Below are 18143 nucleotides of genomic sequence, written 5' to 3' on the forward strand. Positions count from 1 at the left end.
CATCTCCCCCAGATATGACGTCTGTCCCCGAATTGGTTATTCACAGACAACAATGGCACAGAGGCAAAAGGTGGGAGAGGTCGTGTTGTTCCAGTAAATTTCTTACATTTTTGAAGGTGCCACTTCATCTGGGCGACCTGCACATGGCTCTGTTTCTCCATTAGACTGTGAAAGAGCTCTCTGTTCTCCAGGTCCCCTCTGAAACATCCTGCTCTGGCCCATAAATTATAAACAGAGGGCGAGAGGGAACAGTACCTGCAATGAACCCTTTGCCTTTGTTAATGGCAACCAGGAGATTAGACAGCGAGAAGAGTCCCAGTGGGATACTTTCTTATAAGGCGTATACATCTTGCTCTTTCGTTTTACTTTAGAAGAAAGTTTGTTTTTTTAAAAAAAAAAAAACAACCCACTGGCCAGATTCCCTGAAGCACGCCCCAACATCACAAATTTTTCTCCTTGCTGAAATAAATAACATCCATCCAGCCTCGCGTTTAGTCAGATGTGACTGAATCTGGTTTTGATATGAAGGAAAGGCTGGGATCTGGAATGTACTTGCATTGCAAATCATTTGAAGGCTGAATTGGGAGTCTTGAGGGGGATTGTCAGCACAGACTTATAGTTCCCCTCCCATGTTTTCAATTTTTTGGTGTGTGGTAAAATGCATGGAGCTGTGATGTAATATGGCCCTGAAAGGAGAACACGTGCCTCACTTGAGTAATAATAAACTGCAGATGAGCACTTAGACTTGCTCCAAATGTCTGTCTCCAGAGTTTTTAAGTCGTGGGTCTACACTGTGCAATTTCAGTCATTTCCTAACACATTCCACACACGTGATGAAAGCCATGCATTCCGCTCTCGAATGACTTCAGAATAATTTCTCCTTCGGGGGTTTGCTTGAACTCATGTTGGGGGCGACCGCAGTTAATCTGAGACTTGGCGTCAGCTTTGGGATAGTGAACGCGGTTTCGTGTGCCACTTGATATCCTCCTGATTGCCATGGCCAATATTGCCTGCCGTCCTCAAGCAGTTGTGTTTTCTGCTAGAGGATATGAAGACCATTTTGGCTCAGCGGCGGAGTATTTTATGTAGATGACTACATCGTGAAATGATGGCGTGAATTGGCGGCTACAGCCCCTCGTTTCAATTCGCACCTTCCTAAGAATTCATTAGCGAGCTGTTGATGGAGCAGGGCAGTTTGAAAGCCGTTTGTAATTTAGCTGACTGATGACGGCCATGATACAAATGGGCGCCAGTATTGCAGTTTGCCTCCACCTTCCTAGCGGAGACTGTGGAAAAGAAAACTTGGCAGACTTGAGCTCACAGTGACGTGACAAATTTGCTACCTTTTAGCAGGGCAAATAAAAATTCCGAGCTCTGACAGGAGCCCTGGTAAGCGTTTTCTTTAATCAGTGAGCTCGACGCCGCCCTCAATATACAGAGTCTCCCTGCAGGAGAGACTAACGCAAATTCAACTTTACGTAAAAACCACTGTACGTTATTTTTTCGGTCCACTTAATCCACAAATGATTTTTTTCATTTTATTGTCAAATTTATTACGTTCATCATTTTACAAGACGTGCTGATGTGTGCTGAGCAGTACCTAGAACAGGATAGGAGCCTACTTTCCTCAGTGTTAATCAGCCTAAACAAGACTGGCCTTCTGTTAGTTGATTGGGGACATCTTATAAAGGTGCTGCAGTTCGGCCAGCTTGGAGCTGAAACTGTCAGTAGTTTCTTGCTAGTGTCAGTGCTGGGGTCGTTGTAGTTACTCTGGTCTCCCAGCACAACTGGGAGGATGTGAGGTTGGGTAATGTAGGAGTTTAATGGTCAGCATTGCAACACACTTTGCAAATGGGTGTAAGTGAACTGCGTGCAAACAGCTTTATGTCTCCCTGCACGTGTAACATGCTTTTCTCTACACTGGAGCAATAATAATATTTAAAGTGTTATTTTGGCAACTGTACTGTAAATATGTAATGGTTTTACCAACATGTTATATTAATACCAAGAGTTTCGGTAATGGATACCATAATGGAGGCTCTTTTGCAGTCTCAGAGATCCCCCAGAAGCCCTAGGGACCTTTTTTTATATATTTTGTGTATTTGCCGAAGGAAAAAAAGGAAAGCCTGAATGTCACTGTGGTTTGTGTTAAAAAAAGATCTGAGCTTGACTGTTTCTGTGAAGAGGTTTTTGAAGGTGCTCAGAGATTATGCCAGCCAACTTCTTTTTTTGGGGACTTTGAAAATACCCTCTTGGGTATTTTTAGCTCTTACTTTATGACCTAATTTGTTTTTTTAAAAACCAATGGATGCATTAAGTTTCAAGCATGTAAAAGGAGCAGCCCGTCAGCTCAGGGATGAACACGTGAGTTTCAGAGAGGTAAGCGTGTTCGAACAGACGCCAGGGGCACGCACCGACACAGCTGACAAGAGGAATAATTAGGATAAAAACCTTCTGCAATAGGATAGTAAACTTTGGAGATTAAAAGCTATGTACATGTGGAGCTTCAGAGACGCCACTAATTTGTCATTTTCCTGCCAAGACAAAGGGTAATGCAACAAATTATGCTTTTTGTAGCTTTAGTAACATTATTCAGGCTGTTAAAGTGTCTTTTATTAGTGATACTATGTCACATGCACGTCACAGTGTCTGAGAGAGTTGTATTGTTAGTTTATAAATGAAACTTCACCTTTTGTTTTAATCTTATTTAGTTGTGGTTTGGGTATAAAGTGTTACAAAGTGTCACTGAGTCGCCCCTTTTCTAAATTATATTGCAAAAACGTTTATTACAGCCGATCTAGTCATCTGCTGAATTACAGAAAACTTGCTTTCGACAGCAAGCAAATGATCTCCGTGTCTTCTAACAGTAGTGTGTGAATTAGATCTGAGCACCTTTGCAGAAACACCTGAGTCAGATATACTGTATCTGCTTGTCGTGTAAATGATTGGGACTAAGGTAATATGGGCAGGGGGGAGGGAAGAATATGTAACCAAGCCGGTTCTTTGTGGTATAAATGATACTAAATGCAGCAGGGCAGCTGAGCTGAGTTCCACATTTCAGGAGTTAACACGAGGGTGAGACACTATTGGCTTTTTCATGTTCCCAGAGGATGACACACAGTAATTCTAGAGCCAGTTTCAGTCAGCTCTGAATTACACTTTTTTCCGCAAGGGGGGTTTGTAGAGAAAAAGAAGCCTTTGGAGACCACAGCTGAATGATGAAATTGCTGTTCCTCTGCAGATCCACACAAGGGGCAGATAATTAATGACCTGCTGACAATAGCTTTTGTATGTTCAGTGCCCCTTGCAAGCCACCCATTGTGCAGACTGAAAATTATTCCTAGTTTATTTGGCTGAACTTTTTTTATCTAAAGCACTTCACATTTGCACCCATTTATACAGCTGGATGTTTTGTTGGAGCAATTCAGATGGAGTACCTCATTCAAGGCAGCAGGATCAGTTTGTCATCTGTGATTTTAACCCGCAGGCTTCTAGTTATGAGTCTTGAAACATAACTACTCTTCCCCACTGCTGCCTGAAACGTTATGCTTGTTACCTTAACTGTTACAGTAAGTCTACGGTTTTGTCACCTCATCCTTTTAAAAGAGGCAGCTCCCTTACTGTGACTCAAATGTAGCCCATGAAACAGAAGTCTGTCAGTGAATGAAACGGTGTCCCAGAGTGCTAGGGTTGAGCACTTTGATAACAGAACCGGGAGCCCTGTGAAAGTCCGTTTTAGTGAGAAAATCGCCTTGTGCAGTAAGGCCTGCAAACTGTGAATCAAACACCAATCAATCACTGGCTCTAACCAGGTGTCAGAATGCTGGTAGGTAGCTGTAAGTGAGATGTAACTGTGCAGCAGGGTGCAGTCTAGTGAATGTGAAATTGCACCACACCCTCCCTCTGTGGTTACCAGTAAAGCCATAAATTCCTGTTTGCATAAGGGGAGTTAAAGACTGGCTTCAGTTTGTGTCAGATATATCAGAGGAATGCTACTATGGTATGTATCTGTGGGCACTGACCATAGACTGCTGTGTGTTTTCAGTTTGCGGTCCTCTCTGGGCTCAGTTGTATGAGAACTGTTTACATGGTAAATATTGCATCACAGAAGGGGTTCAGAATAGATGGCTACCCTGTGGTCTGCCACTTAAATCTGTTTGGAAGGGGGGAGTTAAAGTGTTGCACAACAATGTGAATATGAATTGCTTAATTGCGGAACATTGATGGATGCTTTGAGCAGGAATTCAGCACAAAGGCAATGGGATATTGATTTATCAGCCACTTGGAAACTGCGATAGGCACGTTCACACTCCCGTTTCTGATCTGGATCTCTTGTTCCCGATCACTTGATCATGATCAGCAGTGTGGCGTTTACATGCCACTGGATGCCGATCAACTCTTAGTCACCTTGAGCGCTTCCCTTGTGCTAGGTTTTGCAAAAAAAAAAATATCTAACCAATATTTTTCTCAAAAGAAATAACCGATCAATGTATAAATGTAAAGTTATTTAAGCTGTTCGGTTCTCTAACGCTGCAGTCTGGAGTGATCCTTTTTCTGGTGTCTGGGACTACAGACCTCACTGTGGGCCGGGTGGTGATCCTCTGACAGATGACACTGTAAGGGTCTGTGTGGGCTGAGGGGACCCCAGTCAGATCCAGGAGTGCTCACACTGCCGTTTGTGAGCAGCACATAATGCTGCTGATGTGTCTTCACCCTAGCCATCATCAGGCAGCTTAAAGCCCCTAATGCTTTAGCAAAGTCTTGCACTTGCACTGTGGCATGAAGGCATGAGAGTTTAAATAAAGGGGCATTAACTGGATTCATTTAGGATAAATCATCGTTTAGATTATAGTAAAGTTTTTGAATATTAAATCTGCTTCATACCAGCCTGAATTTTCAGTGGTTTTGGTGGGGGGCAAGTTTGATGCACAGAAACACAGTTGGATGAGCACAAGGGTGGCCATTGGAGCTGCCTCCTGCCCTCTGTGGAGGTGGGCTTGTGCCAGCTGCTGCGGAGGTACTGACTGGGTGGAGCGAGGGATGGTGTGAGAGAGGGTGTGTTCACAACCTGGATGTATATTTGATTTGGCGTGGCTAAGGGTTTGCCCTTTGCCACACTTTCAAACTTCAGCTGGAAACTCCGTTAGATGCTGAGCGTCTGTTCCCTCATTTTGCGCAAAGCAACGTCTCTGAAGTACTTTTGGAAATTTCTTTTGAAGTAACTTTGAATGTCTGTTGTTGAAGGACCTTGAGCTGTTCTGCCTCGGGTCAAGCTAATGTACTGGAAGAAGTATGGGGTTTTTGCAGTGCTTTCATCTGCGTGTACTATTGCAGAGTAGTGTTCAGAAAAAAAGGTGAAGGAGCTTGAAGTGAGATCAGTCCTGTCTCACACCCTGGCTCAGTCACTGATTCCAGGCCATGGAGCGTACTAGGAGGGTGACAGTCGCTCATGCGTGTGACTTTCAAATTGGACACTGGGTCATCATACAAAGACAACTGAGCTATAAGGGGACCCACTAAATTGCTGCTTTTGTCGGAACAAGACCAACTGTAGCCAAACAATTGCTACTCAGTCTCCCAAGCCTGTCTGAATGACCCTCTGTCTAGCTGTTTGGGAGCGCATTAAAAAAGAGTGAAAAACTGAAGGACCTTTACAATTGAAGGGAGGGAACAGAGGAATTACTCATTTTTTATAGCTTTGATTTACTCTTCTAGAGAATGCTGCGTGACTCTGTGGCCCTCCAGTGCTGTTGAACTTTTCTGCAACTGCAATGTGAATGTTATCCTTTTTTTTTCCCTGCGGTGTTGTGCAATAGAGAAAAATGAATAAGACTTTAGAATTCCAAGTTTTTTTTTTGCTTGTTTTTCTGTGCAAGGCCCTATGTCGGGAAATGGTGATTGATAACTGCGACAACAACAGGCTCCTTCATACAGGAATGTGAGAGAGACCATCAGCAGAAGTCATGGTTCCCAGCTGAAGGGCAACAGCGCGGTTTCATTATCTTCACATTTAATTAGTGCTGGGTAATTGAATTGAAAAACCCTTTCTTCCTACATGCTTCGTTTTTCTGACCGGATGCTCCAGGACAGTGGAAGTCATGGGAAATATTGCTGCCACAATCAATGAGAAAAATGTGCTCGTTGATATGGGGGCACTGCACAGGCCCTTCTGTGCATCAGCTGACTGAGCCACCAAGTTCAAATCAAGCCAGTGTTTGTTTGGATAAAGGAATTCAATGCCTAGTGGTTGCTAAATGTGAGTTATTGTCCCCCTGATTGCTCTTTATTCGCTAGAAAACTCTTCTGTCCAGTGTCATGGCAGGTAACACTGCTCCTAATAGCTCTGGGTTCTGGATTTGATTATAGCCCAAGGCACCATCTGTGTGGAGTCTGCGCGTTCCCCCTGTAGGGGCTTTGGAGTGGTTGTGCCCTTTGAGAAGACTGGCGCTCTGGGCCCTGGCCTGCTGTGGCCCTCTGAGGGTGAAAGAAACTGGTCATTGGACATTGAGCAGGACATTCATGTTCCCTGACTCTGATTCAAGTTTGCTGATTTTTGGATGTCTTAACCATTGTTTCAAAACTGAAACAGGGTGCAGTTGTCAAGCTACGTATCTGGTTGTTTTACATTGCAAAATTAAAATATTCTTCTTTCTGTGCGAGTGGTGGTGACCAGGGTGTTTAATATGATATTCTGATTTTCATACATTATAATAATAACAGCTGGATTTTGAGCTGGTAATTAAAAATAAAACTGTGCATCCATAAATATGTGTTTTACATGGAAAGTTCACAAAATGTGCAGTCCCTAGAATTGTTCTGACAGTATCGTTTGTGGCAGGGTTAGAAGTAAGGTTTTGCATTCCTTCCAGACTGAGCCATTTCAAATTTTCTGAGGTGGAGTCTCTTGTATGTAGGTGACCTCCAGGTCTTGGATGTTGCATACTTGCCAGCTACTTTCTTTTGGGTACATTTACTTACACTGATATAAGGTTAAGGTTTAAGTGCTTTTCTAATGCATCTCTAAAGATTGAGTTAAAAGAGCACATAGCTTGTGAGAGCTCTTCAGATAGAGTCCAATTTCCTGGTTGGAGAGCCAGTCCTGTGGATGTTGTGAATGAAGGTGACAGACGCCAGCTACAGTTGTTCAGAGTAACGCCATGTGCACTCTTTTAGTTTGGTGTGTTTATCTAACACAGCCGGGAAAGCAGAAGAATCGCTTGATGGGCTGTATTGAACTGGGCAAACAGGATTGAGAGGACTGTGACTCTTCACTCCTGATTAAGGATTTAAAATGTGGTTTGTTTTGCACACAGAGCCCTCTGTTCCATCTGGACTCACAATAAAAGGAAGGAAAGGCCTTCTTACAGATGGGGGAAAAAAATGCCAGAGATCCTAAAGAGGAAGCAAAATGACATCACCAGCATTCTGGTTCTTGACGATTTGGAAAACAAAATCTGCATGAAGCACTGAACCTCGCTAGGCACCTCGTGGCCTTAAGATTAACAAAGAAACACACCCATTCTTATCCTAGAATTGTTTCTTAACCCATTTAAAAGCCCATTAGTTTCTTAACTCATTAATATCTGATTAATTAGATTAATCACACAACTGGTGTGAACTCCCAGTGTTGTCCCTGGTTTTAAAAAGGTACTTTATTGTTATTACTTGCCTTTTTGTTAGCTAAAAGCTTATTATAATCTTTTAGTTATATTAATTGCTCAGGGAGTGCTTGACTGAAACCCAGAGCACACAGCATTGCCTTTGCTTTCAAAAGTATGGCATGGTGTAGTGGTTAGGACTCTGGACTCAAGGCTGTAGGTTCAAATCCATGGTGAGATACTGTTATTTCCTACAGCAAGATATTTTACTTTCATGGTTTTTCCTGCAGTGTAAATGGATATGAATGTAAGTAGCTTAGACTCATAGACTGGCACATATGAAATGTTTTTTTAATAGATTATTTTTTCTACGTGTCAAGTAAAATTTCATTTTGTAAAAGTAATACAAATACTCTTTAAAGAAATGTATTTTATAGAATACCTTTCAAGATCACTCATCCCAATACCTTCTAGTACAAAAATCTATATAATCAAGATATAAAAAGGGTGGGAAATAAACTATAACTTTTTATTTCAAAGCCATTTTAAAGTCCATTGTCTAGGAGTATAGTGGGAGAAGGTCCTGTCACCTGTGGGTCATGGTCTTGTTTTGAAAAACCTTGGCTACTGACACTTTGTAAATTATAAGGGCCTAATTCTAAAATAAGAGAATAGTTTGAAAGGTAGGCACATATATAACATACAATATAACATGTTAGAGCACATAGAATTATGTGACAGATAAAAGGAGTGATACATGCTCAAGATTCAAGATTTCTTTATTTCTTTATTTGCCATATACAACAAGTGTATTGGAATGCTTACTCGTTCAGCTGTACCCAGTAACATTAGAGAGCAAAAAATAGGAACAAATGACAAACAGACAATAAATTTAGACAATAGACGTTATAATACAGCCAACAGGACATAGTGCAAATAGTGCAGTGTCTTGAAGTGCAGGTGCTTATAGTTACAGGTGCTAATTTGAGCTGTTTATGATGTTTAAGATGCAGACTGCTTGGGGGAAGAAACTGTTCTTGAATCTATTTGTCAGTGTTCTGATACTGCGATATCTCCTACCAGAACCCAGGGGTGAAAACAGATCGTGGCCAGGGCGAATCGGGTCCCGAAGTTTAGCTCGAGCCCGGTTGTGGCAGCAGTCGAGATATATCCAGTTGCTGGAGGGTAGCTCGGTCCCAGTGATTTTCTGCGCAGAGCTCACAACCCTCTGTATGGCTTTTCTGTCCTGTACTGTGGCTCCATCATACCACACCGTAACACCACCGGTCAGGACACATGTCCTTGATGTGCTTGATGTTTATGCAATTGTACATGTATAAAGATTTGAAAACTGATTTTCACACTGTCAATCTGTGCCATTTTTAATGTTAACGTGTAACACTTTAATAAGTTAATTTCTTCTATTCAAAAATTCTTGCAACATTAGCAACTCTTGCAGGATCCTCCCTGATTTGTATTCAACAGCCAAAGAGAAGAGAGTCTGTTTGATTCCTTGCTTTAACCTTGAGGTTTGGAGCCCCAGGCCAGCTAATCATCGCAGGCAGCCTGCGTTGGACAATGCGTATTGTGAGGCTTTCCTTCACCTTGAAGATAAGGTGATCGAGCACATCTGATCGGAACAGGCTCCTCCACATTCATTCCTGGGCTTGTCCCTTCAATTCCAGCCTTGTCAGATAGGTAACATTAATTAAACACGCTGGCTTAGGCTTCCTTAAAGCTGTCTTGCAGAACATGTCAGATGGGAAAACCATTTTTTGGAGATCAGTTGCATATTTAATAAAATAGCAGATGCAGCAAAAATGCAGTTCAGGTATTATGTCCAAAATATTTAAAACGTTGAGAAACAACAAAAGCAATTGATTCGAAACTTGCAGGAAGCAAAGAAGGAGGAAGAGAATTGTAAATGTTGCTTTAAAGAACATGTTATTTAACATACACAGACCTTTTCCTCAGGGCTCAGACATTGCTTGTGTGAGCTGGTGGGGGATGGGTGGTCCTTGAAAAAATAAATTAAGACTTAAGACAACATGCATTGAAAACTAGGCTCAGCAATTCCGGGGTCGGTTATTTGAGGAACATTTCCTGTTTTCTGATGCCCCTTGTTTAATTGTCTGCTCCTGTGTTTCTAACTCCGGCCGAGCAGGGAAGAGCAGGGAAGCTCCCGTTTCTGCCTGGTGGACGCAGACCTCATGGCCCCGTCTTACACTCTTAAAAGATGGGGTTCTGTGGGGTATTGAAGCTAGAGGACAGCAGGCTGTAGAAAAGCCCAGCGCGAGAGAAACGAGAGAGCCAACAAGGCAGTGATCAAATATGGAGAAACTTCTGGTGCAGATTGATCACGCTGAATCTTCAGAGGAGGACAGAGGGTCAGCCAGGTCGTGACCCCCGAGGGCCGGGAGAGCTGGACTGGTGTTGCCTTGTTCCGAGGGGAGTCGGCGGCGCTGGGCGCGGGTTTTGGAGGGAACATCTGTGTTCCTCAGGAGCAGAGGCGATCACGTAGCCCCGCAGTCTCACTGTCCATCTCCATCTGCCCCCCTGCTTTCCGTCTCTCCTTATTAAAGACAGATGTTTCGTATAACGTGCCCTTTAATCCCTAGGCATTCCACCCCAGCCTCTCCCAAAACACTGCCCGTGGATAAAATGGAATGTCGCGGGGTGTGAGACTCGCCCTTTTCAGAGTAAAAAAGACGGCCGCTGTGCGAGAGGTTTGACTTTTGGCTTCAGCGCTGTTAAACTTCCAGAGCTCCTTGAAAGTTCGAAAGTGCGTGTGTGTGTGTGTCCCCCTCCTCCCTGGAGGAGATCTGGTGTACCGGGCTGTGATGTTTAGGATGACAGCTGAGGCAGGAAGGTTTTCTCTGCATCCGGGTGGGAGAAGTTGGAATGCAGAGTATTTTAAATTTAAAATCAGTTATCCCTAACTTCAAAGAAAGGCAGAAAAACATCTGTTTTTTCCCCAAAAACGTCGTTTGTCGAGTCGTGTCTTCTGTAGCCCAGCGCCTTTTTTGGTTTGTGGATCGATACACAAGCTGATCTCAAGATGTGTTCTGTGAATGTAGGCCAGGGCAGACTCCTGTCTTTGAGGAATGTCATCTTCTGAATTTAATTCTTCAGGGCTGTTATTGAAATAGAAATGGTGTTATTTTGAATTGGAACCAATTTTTTTTGCAATGGACTTTTTAAAAAGGTCAGCAGAAATGGGTCTAAAAAACAAGTGTGTACAAATTGTTGGCTTAAGAACACAATTTCTTTTACATCCTTCATCATTTCTTTCATGAAGATAATTTCGGCTCGTCTTCCGTTAGACTGCTAAATCGCCACTGTTGCATCAGTGATCTCCTTCCGTTTCAGATAAACTGCTCCGCTGCAGGAACAGAGGGCACAGTGGCCACGTGGCTTTATACTGGAAACAATATTACAAATGCCCAGAACAAAACGACATTAGCATGTGACTCCCCCTTCACTCTGTGTAATCATTTAGCACCTTTCCATGAAGAGCCATGAGATTTCACAATGACTGTAAAAAAATAGCAAAACCTATGTGCCAGTTTTCTGTGGAATTTTAGATGTTTGAAACACTTGGTTGGCAGCAATTGTTATCGTTTTATGTGTCCTTCCTCGTGTTCAGTATTCAGGGAGCTGTATTATATTGAAACCAAGGTGCAAATGCACATCGGAACAGGCACAAAGTAAGGGGAAAACCCATGAATGGGAAAGGTGTAACATGTTTTTATAATACAAATGCACAAAGTGCATCATGTGCCCGTTCGTCAACTGTGCTTTCTAGAGGTATTTCAGCAGTACTTTGCCTAAGGAGTATCACTTATCTGAAACACATTCATTTGCTTTCCTCCGTTAACTAGATATTTTACATATTCTGTGGTAAATGGTTATCCAACAGTTTTAATTCTACAGCTAGGGAACCTGAAGAACTCTGGACCTGGGATGTTGCTTTGAACTGCGTATGCTTTCACTTTCTGTTTAACACCAGCGCTCGTTCTTGGCCCTCCTTTGTCACGGTATGGCAGTTTAAAAAAAACACCCTGTAAAAATTAGAGTATTGTTCTTCCCGGGCGGTTTGAAAAGTAGCTGGTAGGAAAATAAGGTTCTCTCCTGAAACCTGAGGTTGACGGAGAGGTCAAATGTCTGTCTGCCCAGCCCAGCAGTGGAGAATAATTTGTGGCCTTGTTGAAAACTCAACAGGACACCTGCCATTGCTGCTTGCTGCTGGGGGTTAGAGCTGTGCCAGGTATGTCTTTTTTTTAATCAGCAGGATATCCAGAACATTTAGGTCGTGGCATATATATTTTTTTCTTTTCTCTGAGCTCGGACAGCTCGGGCCTTTTTCCCTGCCTGCTATTTCGTCCTTCAGCTCCGAGGCCCTAGGTATGCAGGAAGCGGGGAAATGAATAATTTATAAGAAAAACATTCTTGGCGCATTCAGCTGGGCTGACTTCATGCTGAAACGTTTCGGAGGGAAGTGGCAGGGCTGTATGGAAGTCCTTAATGAGCCAGACGTCTGTGGCCTCCTCTGCCAGGCAATTGTTCTGGACTGGACACTGTGCTGCCGATTTTCCTGGGAATGATGGATTCCCATCTCCAGATCCCTGTTTTTTTTCTGTGGACACAGATGAACAGATTAACCTGACACAGATTGACACGCGACACGTAGGTTTTCTACACGGTGACGCACTCACGCAGTGCGCGTTTTAATGCTGCAGAATAACACCATGTCATGAATATTATTCGGCGTGGATCGGAAAGGCCGAGACTAAACAGGCGATCGGGCGGGAAGAGGTTGTTTTCCCACTGGTGTCCTCTTCTGAGGAGGCCAGACATCCGGAAGAGCCACAGCAGGAAGGTAGCTCGGTAGTGACTAGAAGTGCCCTGGAACATGAACACTGGACTCAGTAGAGCGGATATACAGAGTTTAAGCATTTTCTGAATTATGAAATTCAACCCACCTGTAGCTTGTTTGATTGTTAGTAGCTAAGAAATCTGAGGATCTTAAGCAGCTGTTTTTTGGAAGAACCAAATGTATAATGTGTGTAAACTAACTTAATGTATTCACATGTCAAGACTGTGGCAATAACATGACACATTAAAGGAGTTGTTATCCTTGTGTCATGTGTGTATAGATTTTTCACCATTGGCTTGTCTTTAGCTTAGTTTCTAGTAAAGAAAATATATACTTTCAGTATGTAAAATGAGTTATACCTAAAACTTCAGTACAGTTTACATACTCTTTTTTTTCTTCTTTTTGGTGTTTTGGCTCAGTGTCCCCAGGTGCTGGTTGTGCTGTTTTTTTTTCTGTTTTAATTGAAAAACATTTTCATTTTGCTGGCTTAATCCTATTAATTTTAATAGTTTATTCTTGGTGGATGACTGTTGATTCAGCTGGTTCAGAGTAAGAACCATCTAAAAGCGGTTCTTTCCAGTAAGAGCTGAACAGAAATAATTGCTTTTTTAGGCATGGGTCCTATTTTTTTTTTGTTGAATAACTATCATGACAACTACAGTATAAACCTCCACCTTTTTTAAGCTAGAAATAACCTGGTGTCACAGACATTAAGCAAAGTTTATCAACAAAATTGATAGAAATCTGAATATGTAAGAGTGCTAACAATAGATGGGACTGTCCCTGTGGAGCTGAGATTGTTGAATTGTTTCATTTGCCCAGTGAAGGTGTGTCTGCTTTCGCATTAATATGTCCTCCAGTCTGTGGTGTCTTCAGACTATACAGCAGAGAGCTAACGGCTCACTCTGGGGGGATATGTGGATATTACCGGCGTCACTGTACACAAAAACCTGTCAGTCTGTCAGTCTTCTTCCAGTTTTAGAAATGCACAGCAACCACAAGGCGCACTTTGGTAAGCTTGTGGTTTCCTGGAGATTTGCTATCCCTCAAATGTGCACCCACACACATCCAGGATTTCCTGTGAGACGAGGGCGGAGTTCTTCAGGCTCTCCGGACTCTGACCAGAGTGCATTTGATCTGCTGTGGGACAAACAAGCCTTTCCCTTTGCCTTATTCAGGATGCCAGAGTAGAGACAATACAGCCCAGTTTCCTCTTTACCTTCCAGTGCTTTCTTAACAATACGAGCATCCTCTCACTGTTGATGCTGGAGTCCCTCGGAATGGAAACATCAAGAGGTGCTCGAGCTGTTGGTGCCGATGCTTCAATCAGTTGTTTGGAGATGCTTAGCAAAGTCAGTTAAAGATATAGCAGATAGTATTCATCCAGTTCCGGTGTGTATTAAACTTAACGTCTTAATTTAACAGACTTCATCTGAGCTGCTGATTTTTAGCGATGATTAAATCACTAAACGACTGCTGATTTAGAGGTGATTAAAATTCAAAAGTTGTTTTCAAGTTGCAGTGCAACCTCGAACCAAAGGCGTGTCTATCTGCCAGAAGAGGGTTGTGGTTTTAACTTTAATTTAAAGCCATAGTTTAAAAAGTGTCGATTAAAAGCCCGTCATTTATCCAAAGGCACTATGGTATTTATTCCAGATGAAATGGGACATGTTCAAATTGCTATGGGGCATCCCCACGTATAAATTCTGTGTGATGAGTACAGCTCTCCCTGCCCCTGCTTGGATTCGAACCCGGGCTCTTAGCTCACACAGCACCCCCTCCCTAAACAGAAGATAACTCTGCCACACCAAAACTAGCAGAGTTGTACCCTGTCTAGATTTCCTGCAGCTCGCTCAGTGCTCTGAGCCCTCTTACATCCGTGCCCAAGAATTTCCCACTCAACCCAGAAGGGCAGTCTGGGTGCCAGGCTGTGCCACAGTGCCATTCCTTCAGACACCTGCTTCTCCAGGCCTCTTGAGAGAGCTGCCGAGGGAAAGGTCAGATGTTCTTGGTGAGCAAGAGGATGCAGGCGTCTGTGGAATGTGGGGCTCGTGTGGGCTCTTGACTTGGAGGAGGAAGGGATAGGTTTCCTCAATTTCTGTGAACGGCTGCTTTGGTTTCTGCATCCTTTATTTAAAGATCTTCCTTCGCGTGTTCAACCCCTGTTCTTCGAGGAAGCGTATTGTCCTTGAGGAGGATGGGTGTCGCCCTTTTGTAAAAACTCCTGCATCCCCGTTTCTTGAGAAGAATCCCAAGCGCTCCGATTCGAAAGCTATTTATGGCACAGCGTGTCAGATACAGGGCATCGAGGAGGAACACCATTTAATGATTTTCTTTTTAATTTAAAAAAAGACCACAGTAACAACACTCTCCTCTATATCAGCCATGTAAAAATTAAAGTACATATTTAAATTTCACATGGCTGATGTGGGGGAAAGTGTTTGTAGGTACACAATCAGCTTCTCATCTAAAAAATGTGTTCTCACAGGCTGACCAGGGTGTGGCCACAGAGCAGATAACCAGGCCCGACTATAGACTCTCTGAAGAGACTTATACAGAGGAACTGTGTTCTAAAATATGTTTGTTTGTATTGTCAAAAGATATTGGAAGATAGTTACTTATACACTACCTCAGTGACTATGGTAGTAGGCAGTGCATTGATAGAGAAGTGAATACTTTTGGGCAGACATTGAAATTTGAGCCAGAGCTTCTAAGGAGCAGGGATTGTAAAGCCACTTAAACAAGAAAAACAAACATAACGCAGATTTGCAGTAGTCTCCTTGTGGGAAAGAGTGGTCTGAAATAGACTGACTTTTTTTGTTCTGACAGCTTGAGCTCAAGGGTGATCTGTTCTGGACACACCTATTCATTCATTCGAACAAGTGCTCCTCTGTAATTACGCTGCGTAGGTGACTGACCTGCATTTGTGCAGTTTGCAGTTCATGTAGGATTCGCAGCAGATGTGTCACAAAGAAACCGAAGGGGTGCTGCTGTACTTGGCCAGTGTCCACGTGTGTTGTCACAGTTGTGAGAATCTCTTTCTAGTTAGATGTGGGACATTGCTGTGCAGTTTAAGAGCCTGTGGAAAGTCCCAAGTTAGGCAGGGGCCTGAATGTTCAGTGTAGGAGAATTTAGGGTTATGAATTGCCCAGATGCCTTCTGTTCTTTCCAGACCAACAGCAACGTCATTGCTGCAGAGATGTCCCCTTTTTCCTCAGGTGGCTTCCTATTCAGTTAGTCTTGACTCGGTTACTCCTGCCCCCATCCCAGCATCCATTGCCTTTTCCTGGATGTCCTAGAAAAGCTACACAAGTAACAACTCATTTACACATAATCTGGTCATTTCCAAAAATTCAACAATATTGGAAATTCATGCATTTTGCCCTTCATAATATACTGTACCATAATATGCCATCTGAATTCTCTGTTATGTGTTTGGGTAATTTTACTTTTGACTACATGGAAGTAAAAGACTGATATACAGTATACTAGGAATTCTTATCTCAAGAAAATGGTTTACTAAAGAACCCCCAACATAAGAACAATGGATCAATATTGTGAAAGAGATTTATTTAATGGAAAAGATCACCTTTTCTCTTATGTTAGAAGCAGAAAGGTTTAGCAAATACTAGCAAGCCTGGATTGGGTTTCTGGCTCCATTGAGACCTGATTTTCTTCTGTGAAAGAGGATAAAGCAGTCTTTTGTCTAGATTGTGTTGTGTTTTTGCTAATTATATTTCTAGATGTAACCTCCCATTTATGCTGGAATAATGTGAAGTTAAAAATGCGTCACTTTGAAAAACTGTGTTGCTTTCGCGGTAGAACCTTTAACCTACGCTGAGTACAATGAGTACATGGTAGAAATCGAACCCCTTACCCCTCTTAAATGGCTGATAAAGACTAAAGAAATTTGCTTCCAACACATGCATTGTGCTGCGCATCTTGACGCCATTTCTATGTGCTTCACAATGCCATGTCCCACTTAAGAGAGAAAGTGTGGCTGACTTGCTCAGACTTCAAACGGGACGACAACCCAGCACAGCTCTCAGGCTTGCAGCTGCCTGACACCTTCTGAAACTCCCCAACACCCCCCTGCTTAATGCAGACTTGCGTATCCATCTCGCTCATCGATCTTTCAGTTTCGATGACGATATTTGAAGCCTCATTTGAGCCAGCAGTAGCTCCTTTGTCCAAATGTATTAGACAGCTTGATGTTGCTAATAGCGTTTTTCGTTTATTTGACTGACGCTTCTGTTCAGAAGAATTTGGAGAAACATGAGTGGAGCAGCGTGTTCAAAGGTGCGACACTGCCGTCCCGGTGTGGATTGGAACCCACAATCCTGCAGTGACGAGCTCAAAATCCCAGCCCCTCCATAATCCAGCCAGGAGTCTGCAGATGATGCCACGGCTGGAATAAGAACTGGCTGGTGCATTATTCCTTATCCCTGAAGCAGGCATGGCTACAGTTCTCAAATTTAACAGCATTCTTTAAAAAAAATAAATCCACAAATATAGGTAATACAGTCGTATAGGCAAAATAATGCCGCATTCTCTTCCCTGAAGACAGACTGGTTCAGAGTTGCAGGAAAAGTGAAAGATAACTATAATTAGAAATTAATACTAATGTTTTTTTTCCCTTTTGGTGTTTTACTGTTTCTTATCATCTATGAATCGGAAGAGTACTGTTTTACCTAGATTTTTACCAAAACATTCAGTACGGTACAGTATGTCTCAGTATTTTAATGTGAGAATTGCTTTGGGGATCTACAGAGCAGTAGGTGAAGAAGGCTTTCACCCTATAACTGTTCACTCTTTTCAATATTAAAGTCTCTTACAGCTGTTACAGTTTAAAAAAGACATACATTTTGAGTGGAGACAACGTTAAACATACCACTTAATCAGGTATCCCAAAGCTAGGCTCTCCAAGGCTTAGAATTATTCAGTAGGTTAGATGTAAAAGTACAAGATTAGGAAGGTTACCACATGTTTTATCAATATAGAGGAGTGTGGCAACTGAGTTATCGATCGCCCTTGCAGACTCCAGTGTCCGTAGTGTCCCAGAGCTGTTGCAGAGACAGGATAAGCTGAGGGAAAACAAAATCAGGGCACTTGCACCACATTTCCTAGAGTAACATGGCCAGTTCGAATCAGACCAGCAGTGGGACTTGGCCTCAGCTGAGGTTTACCATATCTGTGGTTGATTTGTTGTTTGTGTTTGCGCTTTCACGTGAGGAAACGCCCTTTTCGAGTGTTCGTGTGAGATACCAGCTGGGCTGCGCTGTATCGATACAACCACATACAACACAGCTTCCTTTTTCCTGAGCTGTGCGCCGGGTGCAAGATGCACTCTTAACTCTTAAGCCGCCCCTGGGGAGACCGTGTTTATGAAAACCACAGGACACACATCAGACTCCACCCTTATCTTGTGTTTAAAATTTCTGTTCTATTAATAACTCATTGTGCTGTTTTTTTTTTTACTATGAGTGTTCTATTCCAATTTCAGATAAATGCATGTGGCACGATTAATAGGTAATGTAACTTGGTGTGCTTGTCAGACCTATAGGGTGTGCATCTTCAGCGATATTCCATATGCAAACACAGTCTTTTCTTAGCATCTCAGTGTGGTAATGCAGATGTCAGCATGTCAGAAATGTATGCGAATTGAACTG

At 42.7% G+C, this 18143-nt stretch overlaps 1 protein-coding gene across 2 annotated transcripts in view; it reads left to right on the plus strand.

Annotated features, from left to right (window-relative positions):
- The window catches only part of sptbn1 (spectrin, beta, non-erythrocytic 1), a 112637-nt gene that overhangs the window by 49557 nt on the left and 44937 nt on the right, over nucleotides 1-18143 (plus strand). The window lies entirely within an intron of this gene.

The sequence above is a fragment of the Lepisosteus platostomus genome, chromosome 17 (genome assembly GCF_059453375.1).
Source record: "Lepisosteus platostomus isolate fLepPlt1 chromosome 17, fLepPlt1.hap1, whole genome shotgun sequence".
Lineage (NCBI taxonomy): Eukaryota > Metazoa > Chordata > Actinopteri > Semionotiformes > Lepisosteidae > Lepisosteus > Lepisosteus platostomus.